This window comes from Saccopteryx bilineata, chromosome 1 (assembly GCF_036850765.1).
Source record: "Saccopteryx bilineata isolate mSacBil1 chromosome 1, mSacBil1_pri_phased_curated, whole genome shotgun sequence".
In the NCBI taxonomy this organism is placed as follows: Eukaryota; Metazoa; Chordata; class Mammalia; order Chiroptera; family Emballonuridae; genus Saccopteryx; species Saccopteryx bilineata.
The window spans coordinates 105,513,048-105,538,801 of record NC_089490.1 but is presented as its reverse complement, the minus strand read 5'-3'; the positions used below and the strand labels follow the sequence as shown (position 1 = coordinate 105,538,801).

The 25,754-nt window shown below is 43.1% G+C and overlaps 1 long non-coding RNA gene across 2 annotated transcripts in view; it reads right to left on the bottom strand.

The window, feature by feature from the left end:
- The window catches only part of LOC136326762 (uncharacterized), a 76,414-nt gene extending 50,718 nt beyond the window's left edge, over window positions 1–25,696 (bottom strand). For both annotated transcript variants that reach the window (XR_010729515.1, XR_010729514.1), the window contains exons 1-3: window positions 25,581–25,696; window positions 8,303–8,452; window positions 5,730–5,876 (exon numbers count right to left, since the gene is read on the bottom strand). This is a non-coding gene — a long non-coding RNA (uncharacterized lncRNA). The remainder of the gene's footprint in view (window positions 1–5,729; window positions 5,877–8,302; window positions 8,453–25,580) is intronic.
- Between the last annotated feature and the right edge of the window lie 58 nt (window positions 25,697–25,754).

The following is a 25,754-nucleotide window of genomic DNA, read 5'->3' as shown; positions in this document are numbered from 1 at the left end:
AAGAGCTACTACACCCCCACTGGGCCTTATGGGCCCCAGACCCCCATGCCAGCTCATGTCCCAGACAGCTGTCCAGATATGTAGAAAAGGGCAGTGCAGTCACAGTGGTAGAAGGTACCCCAAGCTATCACATACTAAGAGCATACAACTGTCACTTTTCCAAACCACATGGGGGCAAAATAGCTTATGTAATTGAACAAATACAGGTATCATTCTAATCAGAAGGCAAATTAAGCCACAAAATGTTAAGACTTTAATTCTCTGGGCTGAAGGTTTCTTTCTCTTACCTCTTAGTAGATAGAAGTGAGCCTTTCTTTAAGAAAACCCAATAGATAAAAACACAGATTGTTAAAAAGTTAAATGATTGTGCTAGCTTTTTTTTTTTATATTTCTCTGAATTGGAAACAGGGAGGCAGTCAGACAGACTCCCGTATGCGCCCGACCAGGATCCACCCGGCATGCCCACCAGGGGGCGATGCTCTGCCCATCTTGGGGCCTCGCTCTGCCGCAATCGGAGCCATTCTAGCACCTGAGGCAGAGGCCACAGAGCCATCCTCAGCGCCCGGGCAAACACTGCTTCATTGGAGCCTTGGCTGCGGGAGGGGAAGAGAGAGACAGAGAGGAAGGAGAGGGGAAAGGGTGGAGAAGCAGATGGGCGCTTCTTCTGTGTGCCCTGGCCGGGAATCGAACCCAGGACTCCTACACGCCAGGCCGACGCTCTACCATTGAGCCAACCGGCCAGGGCCAATTATGCTAGATTTTACAAAACCTATTTATAAAACTCATTACTTTGCAAAAGATTGCCTGTTGAATTTGTGTAAATGAATAGTGTCTCCAGTACATTTTGAAATGAGGGTAAATGTATAGTGAATTTGGGTCAGCATTTAAGTGAAGACTCATTTCCAGTGCGTGGATTCTTCCCACTCCTTCCCACTAGCCGCCTGGGCCCCCTCTCCTGACCAGGCTCTCAGCTGGGCTGAGCCCAGGCCTTGGCGGTGCTCCCTCCAGGAGTCTGAAATAAGTCCAGGCACTGGAATAAAAACACCCAAAGAGAGACCCAGTAAGTTAAGGGCCAAGGTATAAAGTGGCATCTGGCACAGCCAGGGCAGAAGGTGAACTTAACTCTAAGATAAAGCCTATCTCCCCAAACCAAATATTTGGACCTCAAATCAAAGCACAAACACTGGATATTTCAACAGCTCTCTCTGGACTGCAGCAGACACAATGCTAATCTTTCTGTTACGTTTGAGAAGAGCTCAGTGAAAGAAGAGGAGCTTTCCATGTTAAAAGTAGAGATTAAAGGCAACCTGGTGTAGAAATTTGCCATAATCATTTTGGATTTCGGAGGCAGATGGCTGACCTCATCCTGGAACAGTTGATGTAAGTAAGGAAGAGGCCCCAGGGAAATGCCCAGCTCTACTGAGAACTCTCAGCTGTCACAGATTCTGCCTTTAGAACCTGTGAATCTTCAGGGATAACCCTGAAGAACACTGGAGGACAGGGAAGGGACGGGGAGCAGAGATCACAGTAACACACGCTGTAGTTAACATGATCTCATTCTGACAACTTTTTAAAAAATCTTGAGATTATCAAGGCTGCTGTCCAAGAAGGACAGAAGGTTTTAGAGAAATTAGGCTAATTCATGGACAAAACTCAGCAAGTTAAAAAAAAGTTTAAAATTCTTTAGGGAATAAGTAGAGAAAGAATTAAAACTATTTTAGGTCTAGATTTGGGTACAAACCTTTGGACCATAGTGACACAAACTCAGCATTTGGGCAAGAATTTACCTCTAGTTCCACAAATCATTTATTCATCATTTAGTGTGATCTGCTCCAGAGTCTAGAGTCAGCCTGTGGTTTTTATTTAGCAAGAGCAAAAACTTCTGCACACTGTGGGCAACAGTGCAAAAATTGTGTGGCAATGAGGTGTGCCTTTGGGTTAAACATTACCAAAGGGGCCTTAGTGAATTCTCAATGAATTATGATATCTAGCTTCCTAAGTAATCTTTTTTTTTTTTTTTTTTTTACAGAGAAAGAGCGAGAGTCAGAGAGAGGGATAGATAGAGATAGACAGACAAGAACGGAGAGAGATGAGAAGCATCAATCATCAGTTTTTTGTTGAGGCACTTTAGTTGTTCATTGATTGCTTTCTCATATGTGCCTTGACCGTGGGGCTACAGCAGATCGAGTAACCCCTTGCTTGAGCCAGCGACCTTGGGTCCAAGCTGGTGAGCTTTGCTCAAGCTGGTGACCTTGGGGTCTCGAACCTGGGCCCTCTGCATCCCAGTCCGATGCTTTATCCACTGCACCACCACCCAGTCAGGCTCAAAGTAACCTTTTATTTATAAAAAAATAAAATAAAATGTATAGAGACTATTAATCTTCATTAGGGGCATCACATACCAAAGAATAGTCAAGGAAACTAACAATAGTATTTCTGGTTTGTTTTTTGTTTTTTGACAGAGACAGAGAGAGTCAGAGAGAGGGACAGACAGACAGGAAGGGAGAGAGATGAGAAGCATCAATTCCTCACTGTGGCATCTTAGTTGTTCATTGATTGTTTGTTCATTGATTGCTTTTTCATATGTGCCTTGACCCTGGGGCTACAGCAGAGCGAATGACCCCTTGCTCAAGCTGGCAACCTTGGGGTCATGTCTATGATTCCACACTCAAGCCAGTGACCCTGCGCTCAAGCTGGTGGGATCGCACTCAAGCCAGTGACCTCGGGGTTTCGAACCTGGATCCTCTGCATCCTAGTCCGCCGCTCTATCCACTGCACCACCAGGCCTGACAGTATTAATAAGGGTCATTAATATCCATAATGAAGTAATGCCCCATAAGAAAGAGTAATGCCTGACCAGGCGGTGGCGCAGTAGATAGAGTGTTGGACTGGAATGCGGAAGAACCCAAGTTCGAGACTCCAAGGTCGCCAAATTGAGCGCGGGCTCATCTGGTTTGAGCAAAAAGCTCACCAGCTTGGACCCAAGGTCGTTGGCTTGAGCAAGGGGTTACTCAGTCTGCTGAAGGCCCGCGGTCAAGGCACAAATGAGAAAGCAATCAAGGAACAACTAAAGTGTCTCAATGAAAAACTGATGATTGCCCTGGCCGGTTGGCTCAGCGGTAGAGCGTCGGCCTAGCGTGCGGAGGACCCGGGTTCGATTCCCGGCCAGGGCACACAGGAGAAGCGCCCATTTGCTTCTCCACCCCTCCGCCGCGCTTTCCTCTCTGTCTCTCTCTTCCCCTCCCGCAGCCAAGGCTCCATTGGAGCAAAGATGGCCCGGGCGCTGGGGATGGCTCTGTGGCCTCTGCCTCAGGCGCTAGAGTGGCTCTGGTCCCAACATGGCGACGCCCAGGATGGGCACAGCATCGTCCCCTGGTGGGCAGAGCATCGCCCCATGGTGGGCGTGCCGGGTGGATCCCGGTCGGGCGCATGCGGGAGTCTGTCTGACTGTCTCTCCCTGTTTCCAGCTTCAGAAAAAAAAAAACAAAAAAAAAAACCAAAACTGATGATTGATGCTTCTCATCTCTCTCCATTCTCGTATGTCTGTCCCTATCTATCCCTCTCTCTATAAATAAAAAATAAAAATAATAATAAAGAGTAATAATGTCAAATATATCATTGTTTCATGAATAAAACACTTAGTTATTTGTTCAACATAGCAGGAAGCTAAGCATGAGCAATTTTTTCTAGTATTATAAGTCATATGTGTATTTGTAAGACCCACCGGATCTCAAAGATCCAGAATGAGTTCTGCCCTTCCTTCAAGGAGCTGCTGCTAATCATTGTGATATATGGCTTGTGCTTTACTAAGGAAGTTTTCTTTCTCTTTTTTAAAAAGTGAGATATAATTCATATACCATAAAATTTATTCTTCTAAAATGTACAATTCAGAGATTTTTTAGCATATCGTCAGTTATGTAGCCATCACCACTATTTAACTGAAGAACATTTTTCATTACTTCAAAAAAAAACTCCATACCCAATAGCAGTCACCCACATCACCCCTCCCCCACAGCCCTAGGCAACAACTAAGCTACTTCCTGTCTTTATGGACTTGTCAATTCTGGACATTTCAGATAAATAAAATGATAGTATATGTGGGCTTTTGTGTCTGGCTTCTTTCACTTAACAGTGTTTTTTTTCTGTTTTTTTTCTGAAGCTGGAAACGGGGAGAGACAGTCAGACAGACTCCCGCATGCGCCCGACCAGGATCCACCCGGCACGCCCACCAGGGGGCGATGCTCTGCCCACCAGGGGGCGATGCTCTGCCCCTCCGGGGCGTCGCTCTGTTGCGACCAGAGCCACTCCAGTGCCTGGGGAAGAGGCCAAGGAGCCATCCCCAGTGCCCGGGCCATCTTTGCTCCAATGGAGCCTCGCTGCGGGAGGGGAAGAGAGAGACAGAGAGGAAGGAGAGGGGGAGGGGTGAAGAAGCAAATGGGCGCTTCTCCTGTGTGCCCTGGCCAGGAATCGAACCCGGGACTTCTGCATGCCAGGCCGACGCTCTACCACTGAGCCAACCAGCCAGGGCCCACTTAACAGTGTTTTTAAGGTTCATCCCTACTATAGCATATATCAGTGTTTCTTTTTTTTTTTTTTTTTGTATTTTTCCAAAGTGAGAAGAGGGGCGGCACACAGCCACACTCCTACATGCTTCAGACCCAGATTAACTCACTATGCCTACCAGAGTTGCTCCGCTACAGCCAGAGCCACTCTAATTCCTGAGGCAGAGGCCATGGAGCCGTCCTCAGCGCCCAGGTCAACTTTTGCTCCCATGGAGCCTTGGCTGTGGGAGGGGAAGAGAGAGATAGAGAGAAAGGAGAGAGGAAAGAATGGAGAAACAGATTGTCACTTCTCCTGTGAGCCCTGACTGGAATTGAACCCGGGACTTCCACACACAGGGCCAACACTCTACCAGTAAGCCACCTGGCCAGGGCAGTGCTTCTTTCTTTTTATGGCTGCATAATATTCCACTGTATGGATATGCTACATATTGTTTATCCCTTCCTCAGTTTATAGACATTTAGGTGCCAAGATATTTTTGGCTTGTTTCCACTTTTTAGCTTCTACAACCAGTCATGTGCACATTTTTTGTAGATATAAATTTCAATGATCTTGGGTATATACCTAGGAATGGAATTACAGGGTCAAGTGTTAACTCTACATTTTTCATTTTGAGGAACTACCAGACAGTTCTCTATGGAACTGTACTATTTTACATTCCAACCAACAATGTATGAAAGTTCCAGTTTTTTCATATCCATGTCTACACTTGTTATTGCCCACCTTTTTTTTTAAGTCCCTCTTCATGTTTAATGGTACAGAGTTTCAGTTTAGCATGCTAAAAGATTCTGAAGTGAACACTGGTGATGGTTAGGCAACAATGTGAGTGCTCTTAATGCCACTGAATTACACACTTAAAATGGTAAAATTTATGTTGTATATATTTTACAATTTTTTTTTAAAGTCCTTCATGGAGAGAAGGGAGGTAGGCAGAGAATAAAGACTACCTCCTCAAATTATATATTAAAAAGTAGGGACATTGTCTGGCCTGTGGTGGCGCAGTGGATAAAGCATCGCCCTGGAACGCTGAGGTTGCCATTTTGAAACCCTGGGCTTGCCTGGTCAAGGCACATATGGGAGTTGAGGCTTCCTGCTCCTCCCCCTTTTCTCTCTCTCCTCTCTAAAACTGAATAAATTAAAAAAAGAAGTAGGGATATTAAAAAGCTTACCTTCAGGAACTGTATAGTTATTTTTAGTTATGTTAATTAGGATCCATTCGCCTGCGCTGCCCTCTGCAAGTGTTCCTCTGTACTCCGGCTTCCTCCTCAGGCTGGAGACAAGGGCAGCCCGTCTGACCTCCTAACTGTGTGTAACAGCTGTAGAAAGACAAAGCCACATCATTTTTTATTGTAGCCATCCTACTTGGTGTGAAACGGTATTTCAATGTGACTTCCATTTGTGTTTTCCTAATAACTAATGATGTCAAGCATCTTTGCATGCATTTGTTAGCCATTTATATATCTCTTTTGGGGAAATATCTATTTCAATCCTTTGTCTATTTTTAAGTTGGTTATTTGTCTTTTTATTGTTGAGTTGTAATAGTTCTTTATATGTTCTGGATACTAGTTCTTTATCAGATGTGTAATTTGTAAACGTTTTCTCCCATTCCATAGCCTGTCTTTCCACTTTCCTAATGGTGTCTTTTGAAGCACAAAAGTTTTTAATTTTAACAAAGTTAGATTAATCTATTTTTTGTATTTTTTAATGTAATATCTTTTTTATATATTTTTAAATTTTTTTTCTTTATTGATTTTTTTTTTTTTACAGATACAGAGAGAGAGTCAGAGAGAGGGATAGGTAGGGACAGACAGACAGAAATGGAGATGAGAAGCATCAATCATCAGTTTTTCATTGTGGCACTTTAGTTGTTTATTGATTGCTTTCTCATATGTGCCTTGACCGTGGGGCTACAGCAAACTGAGTAACCCCTTGCTTGAGCCAGCGACCTTGGGTCCAAGCTGGTGAGCTTTGCTCAAACCAGATGAGCCCACGCTTAAGCTAGCGACCTCAGGGTCTCGAACCTGGGTCCTCCACATCCCAGTCCGACGCTCTATCCACTGCGCCACTGCCCGGTCAGGCTAATGTAATATCTAAAAAAGTCATTGCTTAAACCAAGGTCACAAAGATCTATGTCTTTGTTTTTTATAAAAGTTTTAGCTCTTATTTTAGGTTTTTGATCCATTTTGAATTAGTTTTTGTATATGGTGTGAGGTAAAGTTCCAACTTCAATTTTGCATATGGCTATCCACTTGTCTCAGTGTCATTTATGGATAAATCCCACAGAATTGTCTTGGTACCCTTGTCAGAATCAATTGACCATAAATGTATGGGTTTATTTCTGGACTTTAAATTCTATTCAATAGGCATAAATGTTTATACTTTTGCCAGTACCATGCAGCCTTGATTACACGAGATAAAAAACTGAGACTCATGGACATAGATAAGAGTGAAGTGGTTAACAGGGGGAAAGGAATGTGGGAGGGGTGGGAGTAGGGTTTAAAGAGGGACAAATAATGTGACAGAAATTGATTTGACTTTGGGTGATGAGCATAAAACATAGTCAACAGTTCAAATGCTATAGAAATGTTTACCTGAAACCTATGTACTCTTATTGATCAATGTCACTGTGTTAAAATTAATTCTCTAAATAAAAATTAAAAAACAAATGAGGAAACTGAGGAAAAAAGAGGCAAAGTAACTTCTCCCAGGTCCTTCAGCCAGTGAGAGGCTGAGCTGGGGTTCAAATCCCAGCCCTGGGTTCTCAAGTTCATGCTCTTAACCACTATGCTTTAGTATTAAGGGTCTTCAAAAGATGTGTTTTAAGTATTTAAGAAATTAGATGATCTAAATTTCTTTTTTTTTTTATATAGAAATGTCAGCATTGACTTGGAGAAAGCATGTTCCTTTATTGGAGACTATTCTCAGGATCCAAAACATTCATTTATGAGTAACTCTGATACTTTTGTTTAAAATATTTGTCACGCCTGACCAGGCGGTGGCACAGTAGATACAGCATCGAACTGGGATGCCGAGGACATGGGTTCGAGACCCTGAGGTCGCCAGCTTGAGCATGGGCTCATCTGGTTTGAGCAAAAGCTCACCAGCTTGGATCCAAGGTCACTGGCTCAAGCAAGGGGTTGCTCGGTCTGCTGAAGGCCCGTGATCAAGGCACATATGAGAAAGCAATCAATGAACAACTAAGGTATCAAAATGCACAATGAAAAACTAATGACTGATGCTTCTCATCTCTCTCTGTCCCTGTTTATCCCTCTCTCTGACTCTCTGTCTCTGTAAAAAAAAAAAAAAAATATATATATATATATATATATATATATTGGTCACTTTGTTTCATATGGCAGTGAAGACCTTTGATATTTGATGGTCTTGTCCAGTATTTTTACTCTCCAACAAATCCTGCACGGTTTGTAGAAAAAGACTATGTAAATTCCATTTTAAACTTTTTTATTTTCAAAGAAAAATAATGTCAGCAGTCCTCCCAAAGGTGCTTCAACAGTAAAATTTAAACACCTTGCCTTTGCAGAAATAGTGCAAAGTTGATGTGTTCATTCTTCTTGCTCTCAGGACTTACTAGGAAAACCAAAGCTTGAACTTGCTTTCCTTCCCAGCTGTGTGTTGAAGGTACATGCTGCATATAGCACACATAAACATATATCTTATCAGTTATAAATATATTGAATGAGACACTCTATTAGTTGTCAGTCGACAAATTTGCTGCACCTACTATATGTGAGATGCCACGTGGGAAGAGAGGTGGCAAAACACAGACGGCCAGCTCTGCACTCAGACAGCCTGGATTTGAGTTGAGCTCCCCTGCGCATTCATTGTTGTCTTGGGCAAGTTTCTTTTATTCTTTAAGCCTCAGTTTTTTCATCTGTAAAGTGAAGATAATAATAACATAGTTATGTGAACATGAAATTAAAAAATCCACGTAAAATACTTTTCTCAGTGCCAAGCACATGGTAAGCCCTCAGTAATATTATTATTAGGAAATAAAAAATTAAAAGGGATAGCCTTTCTTCTCTAGTACATTATGATATAAATAACAGTAACAGAAAGCAAAATGTTCTATACATCAAAAGTTTAGAACAAAGTGTAAATGGGGCTTTAATAATCAAAGGTCAAAAAACAGCTGCAGAATTGGGGGTAACAATTGATTTGGACTTGGAGGAAAGGACAGTAATTCAAAGGCAATAAAAATATTAAGACACCTGAAAAGAACAGCAGGTGCAAAGGTATAGAGGTGGAGAGAGTCCTGTGTGGTTGGATTATGCACTGGGTAGGGTTTATGGGAAGGAGCAGTGAAAGATACAGCCAGACATGAACCTAGGGAACCCTGACATCCAAGTTGGGGGTTTGGAGGCCACATGCTGCACATAAAAGTATACTGAACAAGAATCTCAAGTGAAAGTTGATGGTTTGTTTTTGTTTTCTAGATTTAGGATCCAAAATCATTTCAACTTAAAAAACATCTTAAATTCTTGGGGAGTCACTGATCCTTTTGATCCACTCAAAGATAACTTGAAAGGAATTTCAGGAAACAGTTCTTCCAAGATTTCTGGCATTGTGTTTGTAGAAAATTTTATCATATTTTGATAAGGGTTCTCATTATTTCTACAGAGTTTTCAGTGGTATTCAAAGTTAGTGTTAATGTTATTTATAAGAATAAAGTGCTTTGCATTATATAAGATTGCGTTGTTTCTTTTTTTTTTCAGAGAAAGAGCGAGAGTCAGAGAGAGGAATAGACAGGGACAGACAGACAGAAACAGAGAGATGAGAAGCATCAATCATCAGGTTTTCGTTGCGACACCTTAGTTGTTCACTGATTGCTTTCTCATATGTGCCTTGGCCGTGGGCCTTCAGCAGACCAAGTAACCCTTTGCTCTAGCCAGCGACCTTGGGTCCAAGCTGGTGAGCTTTTTGCTCACACCAGATGAGCCCGCACTCAAGCTGGCGACCTTGGGGTCTCGAACCTGGGTCTTCTGCATCCCAGTCCATTGCTCTATCCACTACACCACTGCCTGGTCAGGCACTTTGTTTCTTATAACAGTCTAATTTGCTTTAGACTTTCTGGAAGAGGGTTGTTTCTTGGGACTTCTATGTACTGTTGTCAGAGACTACCTTCTGGATGAGGTCAGTAACCATAGGACACAGTACAACTCACTCTCCCTCTGCCCATCATGACCAGGGGCATGCCAGAGACATTGGTGCAACAGCGCAGTGCTTTTTCTGACCTCCTGCTGTCACACCAGCCTCACTGTCATCCTGTCTCTCCCTCCTTCCCTGTACCTATTCTGTCCTTTTCTAACGAGCTAAGCTTAAAACTTTCCCCTGTCCACCCAACTTCCTTTCTTCAGATATCGCATGCACCTGTAACATTGTCTTAAAATGTCTCCTTCTCAGAGTCCATATTAAATTTCTTTGTCCATAGTAGACATGATACCATTAACCAAGAGGAGCTCTGACAGGAGACCTACACCAAGTAATACAGGAGAGTAGAATGCCAGAGCTTTATGTTCCAGAGTACTCTCGGGAGACCATTAGCTAAACAATTGCCAAGTCCGAAGGCCCAGGTTCATTTCTACTCTAGATAGTAGTACATCATCTGTATAAAGCTGATGCTACAGAGGCATCTTCATTGGCCTTGACATTTACTTGCCTGCTGAGCTTGAGTGTCTCTGTTTTGAATGCTAGAACCTCATCATATACAGAAGTTTTCTAATTCTTTCCTCAATTTCTTTCAAAAGCAATTCCAGAAAATATGGGAATTTGATCTACAGACCAGTCTTGGGCTATAGATGTGAATGGACAGACTAACTGGAAAAGTTACTTATCAAATATAACACAGGAGGGACTAGAGTGTTTAAAATCCACCAACTCTGTATTCATTTCTTTTTCTTTCTTTTTTTTTTTTTTTTTGGTATTCATTTCTTAAACATGCAAAGAGATAGCAAAGCAATAGTCAAGTGGATGGTTGTAGTGCCTCAGACAATGCTTTGCCCACAGTGGATGCTCAACAGAGATTTTGTTGAATGGCCAAACCAGAAATTTTCCTTAGTGACACAGGCATAATCTGACACTGTATAAGAAGACTCGGGCCTGGCCAGGTAGGTGGTGGCACAGTGGATAGAGTATCGGACTGGACACGGAGGACCCAGGTTCGAACTCTGAGGTCACTGGCTTGAGCACGGGCTCATGCAGCTTGAGCACAGGCTCACCAGCTTGAGTGCAGGTTTGCTGGCTTGAGCCTGGGATCATAGGCATGACCCCATGGTCTCTGGCTTGAGTGCAAAGGTCACTGCTTGAAGCTCAAGGTCGTTGGCTTGAGCAAGGGGTCACTCGCTCTGCTGGAGCTCTCTCCCCCAAGTCAAGGCACATATGAGAAAGCAATCAACTAACAACTAAGGAGCTGCAACGAAGAATTGATGCTTTTCGTCTCTCTCCCTTCTTCTCTGTCTGTCCCTATCTGTCCCTCTCCCTGACTTTCTCTGTTTCTGTCAAAAAAAAAAAAAAAAAAAGAGAGAGAGAGATTAGGAGCATGGAAGGAGGAAAGGATGAGGAACTTGAGCGCACTCTGACTTCAATATCGTGCCAAATCTAACCACAGTGTCTTCTTGCAACCCTGGAGCTCAGCCATGGCATCTTTGTTGTTGGTGGCAATACCATTTTTCTTTAGATTATTGTAGCTCAAATCTTCAGGGCCATTCTTGACCTTTTCTTTCATACTACGACATGTACTTAATCCTTCATAGTTCTTAAATATCTCTCTGCCTTTATGTCCTAGAAGTACATCTTTAAATGCCATCAATTCTGAGTACTCAAACAGGTTTGAGCTTAATTCACATCATGCCACTTTCCTATTGATGGCTTCCAAAGCCTGTAAGCTCCTCTGACAAGATCTAGTGATCAATCTTGTTTAAAAAGAACCTTTTTTGATACCTTACCTTTTTTTTTATTATAATGCAGTTAAAATCTACTTGTATTTGTTTAAATCACCAGAAATATAGGCTCATGGGTCTGGCTTGTTAAATAATTATTGAGCCGTTACCATGTGCCAGGTGTGAAAAAAATGCATTTGTCTCCTCTGATAGAACACACCAGTCTGCTCTCGTAAAGTTGTGTCCCTCTAATGCAGGGGTCACCAAACGGCCCAATTTCTGCTCTTATAAATTATGTTTTCCTGAAACACAGCCATTCCTATTTATTTACAGATTATCTATGACAGCTTTCCTAATACAAGGGCAGAATTGATCAGTTGCAACAGACACCATATGGCCTGTAATGAATAAAACTATTTAATATCTGGCCCTTTATTTTTATTTATTTATTTATTTTTTATTTTTATTTTTTTGTATCTTTCCGAAGCTGGAAACGGGGAGGCAGTCAGACAGACTCCCTCATGTGCCGGACCGGGGATCCACCCGGCATGCCCACCAGGGGGCGATGCTCTGCCCATCTTGGGGCGTCGCTCTGCCACAATCAGAGCCATTCTAGCGCCTGAGGCAGAAGCCACAGAGCCATCCTCAGCGCCCGGGCAAACTTTGCTCCAGTGGAGTCTTGGCTGCAGGAGGGGAAGAGAGAGACAAAGAGGAAGGAGAGGGGGAGGGGTGGAGAAGCAGATGGGCGCTTCTCCTGTGTGCCCTGGCTGGGAATCGAACCCGGGACTGCTGCACGCCAGGCTGACTCTCTACCACTAAGCCAACTGGCCAGGGCCTATTTTTATTTATTTATTTATTTATTTATTTATTTATTTATTTATTTATTTATTTAGTGACAGAGGGAGGGACAGATAGGGACAGACAGACAGGAAGGCAGAGAAATGAGAAGCATCAATTCTTCGTTGTGGCACCTTAGTTGTTCATTGATTACTTTCTCATATGTGCCTTGACTGAGGGCCTACAGCAGACCGAGTGACCCCTTGCTCAAGTCAGCAATCTTGGGTTGAAGCTGGCGAGCCTTGCTCAAACCAGATGAGCCTGTATTCAAGCTGGTGACCTTGGGGTCTCGAACCTGCGTCCTCCGCAGCCCAGTCCGATGCTTATCCACTGTGCCACCACCTGGTCAGGCTCTGGCCCTTTATTGATAAAGTATGCCGACTAAAGTATTGCTTTCCAGTGGCCCTTCTTTAACTATAGTTAAGAGACTAGTTACTTCTGTGCCCAAGTGGGCTGACAATTCTGGAGACATGGCCACTGAATCTCTCTAACAAATAGCTCCATCATTCCTAAAATGGGGTAGCTACCACCCACCTCACTTGTTATTTAAGGAAATGAAGTTCTACAACATATAGCAAAACATCAGCAGAGAGCTTGGCAGAGAGTAAATGATCAAAAACTGCTGGCCTCCCTTCCTATAGTTAACAAAGGTTACTATGCAGTTTTTTAAAAAATTAATTTTAATGGGGTGACATTGATAAATCAGGGTACATATGTTCAGAGAAAACATCTCTAGGTTATTTTGACATTTGATTATGCTGCATTCCCATCACCCAAAGTCCAATTGTCTTCCGTGACCTTCTAACTGGTTTTCTTTGTACCCCTCCCATTCCCCAATCCCCGCCCTCTCCTCCCCCCCCCACTCCCTAACCCCCACACTCTTGTCCATGTCTCTGAGTCTCATTTTTATGTCCCACCTATGCATGGAATCATATAGTTCTTAGCTTTTTCTGATTTACTTATTTTGCTCAGTATAATGTTATCAAGGTCTAACCAAGTTGTTGTAAATGATCCAATGTCATCATTACTTATGGCTGAGTAGTATTCCATAGTATATATGTACCAAAGCTTTTTAATCCACATGTCCACTGATGGACACTTGGGCTGTTTCCAGATCTTCGCTATTGTGAAACATGGGAGTGCATTTCTTCTTTAAAAACAGTGCTATGGTGTTCTTGGGGTATATTCCTAAATGTGGTATAGCTGGGTGAACAGGCAGTTCAATTTTTAATTTTTTGAGGAATCTCCATACTGTTTTCCACAGTGGCTGCACCAGTCTGCATTCCCACCAGCAGTGCAGGAGGGTTCCCTTTTCTCCACATCCTCGCCAGCACTTATTCTGTGTTGTTTTGTTGATGAGGGCCATTCTGACTGGTGTGAGGTGATATCTCATTGTGGTCTTAATTTGCATTTCTCTAATGATTAGTGATGTTGAGCATTTTTTCATCTGCCTATTGGCCATCTGTATGTCCTCTTTGGAGAAGTGTCTATTCATTTCTTTTTCCCATTTTTTGATTGGATTGTTTGTCTTCCTGGTGTTGAGTTTTACAAGTTCTTTATAAATTTTGGTTATTAACCCCTTATCAGACGTATTGTCAAATATATTCTCCCATTGTGTAGTTTGTCTTTTTATTCTGTTGTTACTGTCTTTAGCTGTGCAGAAGCTTTTTAGTTTTATATAGTCCCATTTGTTTATCCTATCTTTTATTTCACTTGCCCGTGGAGATAAATCGGCAAATATATTGCCGTGAGAGATGTCAGAGAGCTTACTGCCTATGTTTTCTTCTAAGATGCTTATGGTTTCACGGCTTACATTTAAGTCTTTTAACCATTTTGAGTTTATTTTTGTGAATGGTGTAAATTGGTGGTCTAGTTTCATTTTTTTGCAGGTAGCTTTCCAATTTTCCCAACACCATTTGTTGAAGAGGATGTCTTTATTCCAATGTATGCTCTTACCTCCTTTGTCAAATATCAGTTGTCCATAAAAGTGTGGGTTTATATCTCGGTTCTCAGTTCTGTTCCATTGATCTATATGCCTGTTCTTGTGCCAGTACCAGGCTGTTTTGAGTACAATGGCTTTATAGTATAACTTGATATCCGGAAGTATGACCTCCCACTTTATTCTTCCTTTTCAAGATTGCTGAGGCTATTCATGTTCTCTTTTGGTTTCATATAAATTTTTGGAATATGTGTTCTATATCTTTGAAGTAAGTCATTGGTATTTTAATAGGTATTGCATTGAATTTATAAATTGCTTTGGGTAATATAGACATTTTAATGATGTTTATTCTTCCTAACCATGAGCACGGTATATGCTTCCACTTGTTTGTATCTTCCCTGATTTCTTTTATCAATGTTTTATAATTTTCCGAGTACAAGTCTTTAATCTCCCTGGTTAAATTTATTCCTAGGTACTTTATTTTTTTGGTTGCAATGGTAAAAGGGATTGATTCCTTAATTTCTCTTTCTGACAGTTCATTGTTAGTGTATAAAAATGCCACTGATTTCTGAGTATTAATTTTATATCCTGCCACCTTGCTGAATTCATTTATCATGTCTAGTAGTTTTTTGACTGAGACTTTAGGGTTTTCTATATATAATATATCATCTGCAAATAATGATAGTTTTACTTCCTCTTTTCCAATTTGGATGCCTTTTATTTCTTTTCTTGTCTGATTGCTGTGGCTAAAACTTTCAGAACTATGTTGAATAAGAGTGGTGAAAGGGGGCACCCTGCCTTGTTCCTGATCTTAAGGGGACTGCTTTTAATTTTTGTCCATTGAGTATGATGTTGGCTGTGGGTTTGTCATAGATGGCCTTTATCATGTTGAGGTATGTTCCCTGTATTCTCACTTTGCTGAGAATTTTGATCATGAATTGGTGCTGGATTTTATCAAATGCTTTTTCTGCATCTATTGAAATTATCATGTGGTTTTTCTCCTTCTTTTTGTTTATGTGATGAATCACATTGATTGATTTGTGAATATTGTACCAGCCTTGCCTCCCAAGAATAAATCCCATTTGATCATGGTGTATGATTTTTTTTCATATATTGCTGGATCTGGTTTGCTAATATTTTGTTGAGGATTTTAGCATGTAAATTCATCAAGGAAATTGGCCTATAATTTTCTTTCTTTGTGTTGTCTTTGCCTGGTTTTGGAATCAGAATTATACTTGCTTCATAAAAGGAGCTTAGAAGTCTTCCTTCCTCTTGAATTTTTTGAAATAGCTTGAGGATAGGAGTTAGTTATTCTTTGAATATTTGGTAGAATGCACTTGTGAAGCCATCAGGCCCAGGACTTTGCTTTTTGGGGAGGTTTTTTTTTGTCTTTTTGTTGTTGTTGTTTTTACAGAGACAGAGAGAGCCAGAGAGAGGGATAGACAGGGACAGACAGACAGGAATGGAGAGATGAGAAGCATCAATCATTAGTTTTTCATTGTGCATTGTGACACCTTAGTTGTTCATTGATTGCTTTCTCATATGTGCCTTGACCGTGGGCCTTCAGCAGACTGAGTGACCCCTTGCTTGAGCCAGCGACCTTGAGTCCAAGCTGGTGAGCTTTTGCTCAAACCAGATGAGCCTGCACTCAAGCTGGCAACCTTGGGGTCTCCAACCTGGGTCCTCGGCATCCCAGTTTGACACTCTATCCACTGTGCAACCGCCTGGTCAGGCTGGAAGTTTTTTGATAACTGTTTCAATCTCATTTGTTGTAATTGGTCTGTTCAGGTTTTCTGATTCTTCCAGATTAATTTTTGGAAGATTCTATGTTTCAAGGAATTTGTCCATTTCATCTAGGTTGTCTAGTTTTTTGGCATACAGTTCTTCATAGTATTTTCTTACAATATTTTGTATTTCTGTTGTGTCAGTTATTATTTCTCCATTCTCATTTCTAATTTTATTTATTTGAGTCCTCTCTCTTTTTTTCTTGGTGAGTCTGGTTAAAGGTTCATCGATCTTGTTTATCTTTTCAAATAACCAGCTCCTGGTTTCATTGATCCTCTGTATTGTTTCTTTAACCTCTATGTCATTTATTTCTGCGCTGATCTTTATTATTTCCTTCCGTCTACTAGCTCTGGGCTTTACTTATTCTTTTTCTAGTTCTTTGATATGCAGGGTCAAGTTGTTTATTTGAGCTTTTCTAGCTTCTTGAGGTATACCTGTAATGCTATGAACTTCCCTCTCAGGACTGCTTTTGCTGTGTCCCATAAATTTTGAGTTGATGTATACTCATTATTGTTCATTTCTAGGAATTTTTTTTTTCTAAATTTAAGATATATGAATTTTTTTAAAGCATTTTTTAAATTTATTTATTCATTTTAGAGAAGAGAGGGAGAGAGAGAGAGGAGAGACAGAGAGAGAGAAGGGGGGGAGGAGCTGGAAGCATCAACTCCCATATGTGCCTTGACCAGGCAAGCCCAGGGCTTCGAAGCGGCGACCTCAGCACTTCCAGGTTGACACTTTATCCACTGCGCCACCACAGGTCAGGCTCTAGGAATTTTTAAATTTCTTCTTTGATCTCATTGTTAACCCATTTGTTATTTAATAACATGCTATTTAGTTTCCAAGTGTTTCAGTATTTTTCAGTTTTTCTGTTGTAGTTGATTTCTAGTTTCATGCCACTGTGATCAGAGAAAGTGCTCGATATGATTTCAATCTTCTTAAATTTGTTGAGACTGCTTTTGTGCCCTAACATGTGGTCTATCCTAGAGAATGTACCATGAGCACTTGAAAAGAATGTATATTGTGCTGCTTTAGGGTGAAAGGTTATGAAGATATCTATTCAATCGAATTGATCTAGTATATCCTTTAAGTCTGCTGTTTCTTTGTTAATTTTCTTTCTTGAGGATCTATCCAGTGATGTTAGTGGGGTATTGAAATCCTCTACTATTATAGTATTGCTGTTGATCTCACCCTTTAATCCATCAAAGTCTGCTTTATATATTTAGGTGCTCCTGTATTAGGTGCGTAGATATTTATAATGGTTATATCTTCCTGTTGGATTGCTCTCTTTATCATTATATAGTGACCTTCTTTATCTTTTACTATAGTCTTTGTTTTAAAGTCCATTTTGTCTGATATAAGTATTGCTACCCCAGCTTTTTTTTCATTTTCATTTGCGTGAAATATTTTTTTCTATCCTTTTATCTTCAGTCTATGTGCATCTTTTGTTTTAAGGTGTGTCTCTTGTAGACAGCATATGTGTGGGTCCTGTTTTCTTATCCACGCAGTTACCCTATGTCTTTTGTTTGGATCATTTAATCCATTTACATTTAAGGTTATTATTGATATGTAATTGTTTATTGCCATTTTATTCTTTAAAACTGTATTCCTCTTTTGCTATAGTCTTTTTCTCCTTTGATCTGTTTACAAGTCCCTTAGCATTTCTTACAGCATTGGTTTGGTTGTAGTGAATTCCTTGAGTTGTTTTTTTTTGTCTAGAAAGCTTTTTATTTTTCCTTCAATTTTAAACGATAGTCTTGGTGGGTAGAGTAGTCTTGGCTGTAGGCTCTTGTTTGGCATTACTTTGAATATTTCTTGCCATTCCCTTATGGCCTCAAGTGTTTCTGTTGAGAAGTTGGAAGTCATCCTTATGGGGCTTCCTTTGTAGGTGATAGTCTTTTTTTCTCTAGCAGCTTTTAATATTTTCTCTTTATCACTTAGTTTTGGTATTTTAATTATGATGTGTCTTGGTGTATTTTTCTTTGGGTTTCTCTTTAATGGAGTTCTCTTTGCTTCTTGAACTTGTGAGATGTTTTCCTGCCTTAATTGAGGGAAGTTTTCAGCTATGATATGTTTGAACAAAGTCTCTATCCCCTGTTCTTTCTCTTCTTCTTCAGGAAACCCTATGATGTGGATGGTATTTCTCTTCATGTTGTCACAGAGCTCTCTTAGAGTTTCCTCAGACTTTTTGAGTCTCTTTTCTTTTTTCTGCTCTGCTTCCATGCCTTTATTTATCTTGTCCTCTAACTCGATTTGATTCTCAGCTTCATCCTTCCTGCTTTTAATTCCTTCCATTGTGTTCTTCATTTCTGATATTGTATTTGTCATTTCTGACTGATTCTTTTTTATTATTTCAATGTCCTTTTTTATATTTGCTATCTCTTTAGGTATTCATAATGGCCATCTATTGTTGTTCTAATATCTTTGAGCATCCTAACAATCATTATTTTAAACTCTGCATCTGATAATTTGGTTATATCTGACTCATTCAGGTCCTTTTCTGGGGATTTCTCTTGATTCATTTGTGTTGCATTTCTCTGCCTTCTCATTTTGTCTGTGTAAAAGAAGGTTGTGGCCACTGGAGTCCACTGGGTGTGGCCTCTGTGTTTCCTAGGTGTGGTCTGTCTGCAGGCCCGCCACCCCATCTGCTATTGCTGCCTACGGCGTTCAGGTATGGGCATTGCTGGTGCCAGCCCACTAGGGCTGTTGCTGTGGTTTCTGCCTCTCCACAGGAGTGGCTATAATCACGTGCTCGGGTGTACAGGCCTCGGTGGCCTTGGCCTTCGCCCCTCCCCCACAGGTAGGATTATGCTTGGCCCTGAGGGCAGGGGTGAGCACCTTTGCTCAGCTGTGGGTCTCCTCCTGATTCCCAGCTTTCGCCCTGCCCTTGCAGGAGGAGCCCGCTTGTGGGACGGCTGCAAGCCTTGGCTCCACAGGCCGGGTGACACTGCATGCCCACACTCAGTAGCGGGACTCCGCCTGTTCTGGGCTTTTGGCTCACCCCTGTGGGAGGAGCCGGCTCCCAAGTCAGGCCACAAGCCTCAGTTCCGCGGGCGGGGCAGGGCTGGGCTCCTGCACCCTTGCTCAAGGGTGGGTCTCTACCCCTTCCAGGGCTCCTGCCCTTCCCCCACAGGCTGGATTGCAGGCAGCCTGCAGCTGGGCTTGGCCACTTTTGCACATCCCCTCCTCCCCAGCCAGGCAAGACTGAGCTTACACCTGGGCTTCAGTGGTGGCCAGATGGCTTCCACCTTTGCCGACAGAACCACGCTTCCACATCCCACCTGCCGCCGCCCGCACTCGGGCGAGCCCTCAGCTGTGTGGGTGGGGGAGCTGCAGCTCAGACCCTAACACTCACTACTATAGTCCCGAAAGCTCCCTCCTTCTAAGCGACTCTGCTCTGAGTGCCATGGGAGGGATCCTTTGGCTAGTGTCCTGCTTCCCTTTGCTTGTATTGCTGTTTCCAGGGGAAATATTCACTTCAGATTTGGGGAGTGACTCGTCCCAGGGGTTAGAGTGGCTATCTCTCAAAATATTTCTCCCTGTGCCTCCTAGATTACACTCTCTTCCTGCTACTCCGGTCCTCTCCTCTCTCCCTGTCCCCCAGAGCCCCTGGTGAGTGGTTGTGGGAGAGATTTTCTGTGCAGTCCCTTTAAGAAGAATCCTGGGTCTGCAAAATCAGTCTCTTTCTCACAAACAGTATCCTGACTTGTTTCCAGCTAAATACTGTGCATACACCTCTTCTAGGCTCTGGGGCTGCAGGCTGGGGCTTTGTTCCTGGGACTCAGAACCCTCCCCGCTCTGCTAAACTCACTTTCCGCCACGCGAGTCTCTCCTGGCTGCCGTTCACTCCGGGGAGCTGGGCAGCCCTCTCTGCCTTTCCGCCTTTCCTACCAGTCTCATTGTGCTTTCTTCAGTGTTCCTTGGTTGAAGAGTCCTCTTAGTTTAGTCCAAAGTCGTTTTTTCCAGGTGATGGTTCTTAAAATTAAGTTATAATCTACTTTGGTTCTGGGAGGTAGAAGTTGGTATGTCCACCTACTCCATTGCCATCTTGTCTTCTCCTATGCAGTTCTGTGTTATTGATGGAAGCTCAACTGCCACAGGGGAATGTTTGTTCTTTTCTTTTTAGTTCCAAATCCAGAATCATTTTACTTAATTCTCCTTCCCATTTAAAAGTTAGTTGTCTCTTACTTCATGTCATCAAATTTTTTTCTGCTGCCTGAAGAATTTGCTCCATATCATTTCAAGGCCCATATGAGACCAGAATATAAGTTTTCACCCCAAACATCCTTGACACTACATGTCATGAATCTTTTAAGAGTGATTCCAGTTTTATTTACACTAAAGATACCAGTTAGAGAGACACTCCTTGAGCAATCCCACTGCCTATAGGATCAGCAGGCTTTATACAAACCCATGCTTCCTAATCAAGAAACTCCTTTTACACAAACTTGAAACTTAAAAACTATTTTATCCCTGACAGTTATAAGGGAGTAATTAGTTTCTGAACTGTGCTCAATGAGAAGTACAAGCTCCCTGTTACTATGACTGAAAGGAGCAAACTACCCCTAGCTGAGTGCACACTAAAGTTGACTTATGTCACATCTGATGACTGCTCACAACTGCAATAGGTCACCAGGATGGCGACACAGGTCCTTTCCAACTTCAGTCTTCATCCCAAGAAAATCATCTATCAATGATCTATGGACAAATCACCATTGTGAAAATCCCAGCACCCAGTGGTGAGGCTGAAGCATCCCTCTGACATATAGAGACTGAGGACTACATTGGAAGGGTAAGAGGAATGGCTATATTCTGACTGTATCACCCTCCTCCAGGCTGACACAGCACTGTATCCACAATGTCCCCCAGGACCAACAGTTTCTCCAGTAGGAAAGAGAGCCCAAGGTGGACATCCAACTCACCCAAAGTTGCAGGATGCTTCCTGACAAGCCCATTCAGGTCTTGCCTTATAGAGACCACTGTGGATTAGGTAGAGATGGAGAAGGATGTGGTTCAAGGCTTACAGTAAGCAGGCCTCAAAGGGCATATCATGTTTCTGTTTGTTGGGAACCTTAGCAAAGACTCTAGCCGGCAGCAGTGCCAGTCTACAGAGTGAAGCCAGTGGCCCTGTCTGGCCAGAGAGCTCAGTTGACAGTTCTGCCTCATTTGGATTCCCAGTCAATTAGGGAAGCAAATTCACAGCCACAACAAATTACTGAGCAAAGTCTCAAGTCCTACCCAGGCAGGAAGCCTGTCCAGAGAACCCAGATAGCCAAGAAGCCCATACTATAGCCCCATTTGAGAGCCATGCCCCAGCCCTGCCCAAATTTTGAGCATAACCCCAGGTCCTACATAACCAGGGAGCTTTAACAATAATCCCAGGAAGCCTTGGAGCCTAGCCCACAATATCATCAAGCCACAGGGTCAGCCTACAGCAGCACTCAGCCTCAGAGCCCAGCCTACAACCATACTCAGCAGTGGAACCCAGCCTGCAGTCCCATCCAACTTCAGGGCCCTACCTAAACATGGAGCCCAACCTGTAGCAGCCTAATTACTGTGTCCAACCAGTAGCACCACTGTGCCCAAGAGACTGCAACCTCACTGGACCAGAGGTGATTGTAGGGCTAGTGGCCCAACATGACCATGGCACATATCCAGAAGCTCCACCCAAACAAGGAGCCCAGTGAGCTGTTCCACCCAACCACAGAAACCAGCCAGCAGTACTACCCCCAACTTCAGAGAATATGCAGTGGCTTTGCCCTAACAGAGGCACCAACAGAAAGCCCCACCTGCCCAATAATGCTACCAGCTGACTGGTGAAGGTCAAAAGCAAACCTGCAAAATCTGGAAGAGGAAACTGCTTATTTAAATATACAGATAGCATTGTAAGGAATCAATGGAAGGCCTTGGCCAGTGGTCTGGTGGACAGAGTGCCATCCAGGAGCACTGAGGTCGCTGGCTGGAGCCCGAGGTCTTGGGCTCAATCCTGGGATTGCTACCTTAATCCTGAGATTGCCATCTTGAGCCCTTGTCAGGGCACATATGAGAAGCAATCAATGGCACAACTAAAGTGGAACAAATTGATGCTTCTCTCTCTCTCTCTAAAAAAAAAAGGAAGGAGGTGAAGTGAGCTATATGGATATCTGAGGGGAGAATGTAATAGGCAGATGGAACAGCCAATGGAAAGGCAGTGAAGCAGGAGTCTTCCTGCCAGAAGTAGGGACAAGGCATGGAGTGAGCAAAGGAGAAAGTAGGAAGAGATTAAGTTAGATAGGGAGCAGAGAGTAGACAGATCCCAAATCCCATAGGGCTTTGTCTAGTAAAGAGGCCACCATTTAAATCTTAAAGAAACAAATAGTGTTAAATATATGTTTTACTAAGCAAAGGACAGTATCTCTGAACAAAGAAATCTGTGATCTTGCACAATGTTTTGGGAAGCATGGGGTTCAGAGATTAGCACTTTTAGAAACTGGACTGTTTAGAGATGAGTTGACCTTTAGCTAAGGAATCAGCTGGATTACTGGAGTGCTGATTCGCTAACTTTCTGAAGCAAGGGCCTGTCATTGCTTGGGAGTTTGTCATTGATAAATTAAAATAGAATCTGTAGTTATTTGTACTATGGCCAAAGAACAATCAGTTTTCTTCCTTTGCTCAACTTGGAAGGATTATTCTGGTTGCTTTGTAGCCCAGGACATAAGCAGGAAGACAGGATAGGAGGTGAGGGATGTGGCTTGAACCATGGTGGTAGTAGTGGGGGTAATGAGAAGTATTACCACTTGGAATACATTTATGTCAACAAAAAAACAAGGTAATCTAATTAAGCTAAGCATTGGAGTGAACATAGTATTTGCCTTCACATAGGATGAAATGTCTGGATGACATTGTAAAGAGTAACTGGGTGGGGAAGTCAGAGGAAGACTCTGAAGAAATGAGACCTCAGAGATGAAAAGAAGCAAGTTAACACCTTCAGGAAAGAGGCGCGTGTGTGTGTGTGTGTGTGTGTGTGTGTGTGTGTGTGTGTTTAGCAGAGCCAAGACTAGTGTGTCTAGAAGGTGGTGAGGTTGGGGAGAGGAGGGAAACAGAAGCCAGATCCCTTCAGACCTTCAGTCCACAGACAGGATTGAGAAGTGAGGGGCAAGAGTCCAATCACTGTCATCATGGGAATTCCATGAGGCCTCATCAAAATAATAAAGTAAAATCCAACTGGGAAGTTTTCAATGTGCCAGAGATTGTTTCATTGTTTGCTGAATTATGAATCATAAACGGTGGTGCAAACTCAGGGGCAGCTGTGGGTTCCATATACCATACAATCACCTGTCCTCTGACTTTAATACAAAGTTTAGATTAGCTATAATGTCTTTCCCAAGACTAAAGTGTGATACACACATCTTTCACCATGTGATCATGAAAAATTATAAACATCGGGGGCTTCCTGAATACAGGTATAAAAGGACAGGCTGTCAAGGCAAGAGGATCTGGGATTCTACTGAAGAGAGGGTGTAGACTAGGTCCCCAGTCGCCTGGAATGAATAGCTCCCAGGGGTAGGAGAGTGCTTTACTCACCTTTGTAGCCCTGGGGCTCCTAGCAGTGTCTGGTAAACAGTAGGTGCTGAATAACTTTTTTGCATCTGAATTAAGTATGTAGATTAGATCAAGGATACTGAAATAATACATTAGCTCAGAGAAAACAGTCATCTTAACATGTTTTGGTTCATCATCCAGTGTGTAGATTAGTCATACTTTTGATTCCACTACTCCCTTTTTATTATATTTCCTACCTTTGAGCACGTCATTTTGCTCCTAAACCTCCACTTTATGGACAATCATAGATAAAGGGAGTAAAACGCAGGCCAAATTTATTTTTTTTAAAGCAAATAACAGTTTTTAAAAGTTTGATGGAGATTAAAATTTATATCATATAAGAGATATGAGATGAGCCAAAAGATTTAAGGCTTTCTGTGTATAGTTACTTGATGTTAATTCCAAACAAGGGTAAGAAGTAGCTAGTATTATCCCATTGTGGAGGTTGAATAAACAAACTATCACTCAGGGTTAAAGCAATTTGGCCAGGGTTGCAAGCCTGCAAAAGGAGCTAAGATTCAAATCAGGTTGTCTGATTCCACAGTGGCATTGCTCCATACTGCTCTTGGAATAATTTGGAGACTTCCATTTGTCTTTGCTTCTTTATTTGCTGCAGAAATGTTAAAATATGCGATGAAACAGTAGGAGCTCTATAAATAAAGCATGCCTATATATTTCTAAATGATTAAAGCTGGAAACTTGCATATGGCACCATGCCACTTCCCCCCTCCCCAAAGTGAGAAGCCGGGTGGGGGTAGGCAGACAGACTCCTGCAGGCGCCCCATCGGAATCCACTGGGCCCATCTGGGCCATTGCTCTGCTGCAACCAGAGCCATTCTAGCGCCTGAGGCGGAGGTCATGGAGCCATCCTCAGTGCTGGGGCCAACTTCGCTCCAAAGAAGCCTTGGCTGCGGGAGGGGAAGAGAGAAACAGAGAGAAAGCAGAGGGGGAAGGGTGGAGAAGCAGATGGGCTCTTCTCCTGTGTACCCTGGCGGGGAATCGAACCCAGGACTTCCACATGCTGGGCTCTACTGCTGAGCTAACAGGCCAGGGCCATTTCTTTAGTGGAAGTAAAAGGAAGGCGATTCCGTCTCCCTTTGCAGAAATCCTGCCACCCTATGCAGTGAGTGGCTCCTGGCTCGCCGCCCATCTGTGATGGTCAAGATCAGGGAAGTCCGACCCAGACTGCAGTCGGGGAAAGACTGCAAGGGAACTTGGCTACACTCAGGAGAGAGTGAGCTATGTTTTCTTGCATCTTAAATGTCATCTGTTTGGGAAAAGCCACAAGTCAACTACATGGGAGTGGTCGGGAGGATTGGGGGCTGGGAGGGCAGGAAATTCAATATTTTAAGTTGGGGTGAAGGCTAGCTAGACTGACCAATCTGTTAAACCTGGAGGAGTGGATTGCATCGTTATTATTTTTTTTTAATTTAAGATTTTATTTACTGATTTTTACAGAGAGAGGAGAGAAGGGACCGGGAGCGAGAAGAATCAACTCATAGTTGCTTCACTTTAGTTCTTCATTGCTTGCTTGTCCTATGTGCCTTGACCTGGCAAGCCCAGGGTTTCCACCAGGCAGCCTCAGCAGTCCCAGGTCAACGTTCTACCCACTGGCCACCACAGGCCAGGTATGATTGTATCTTTAGCTGAAATCTGAAAAGCCAACACTGAAGCTCAGTAACCAAGTCTGAGGGAACGTAGTGCACTTGGCAAAGTTAATAGGGACACAAGGAAAACACGAGGTGCTGAAGGCGGTCCAGGAGGTAACTGTCGTTCAAATCTACCCAGTGGCTCAGGTGTCGCCCTGGCTGGCAGCTTCTGCCCTTGGTTTCCCCTTCTTAAAAATCGAGGCGCAGGCCAGCTACACTCAGGCGGGTGAGACATTTCCACGTGGGAGAGGTGGGGGCTGAAAAGAGAGGGAGGCCTGAGAAATCACACCTGGCAGAGGCCCAGGGAAATACCGTGGGAAGAAAGCCCGCACAGACCTTAGTAGCTCGCTGGATCTTGGCCCCTGGAAGCCCCAGCGCGGCGCGCTGGCCCGCTCACCGCGCACCCCGGGCGCAGCCCGCTCCGCTAGCTCACGCAGGGGTGGCGGCTCGGCGCACGCGGTAGGGCCGGGGCGGGGCCACGGCGGGCGGGCGCGCGGGAGGCGCGGAGGG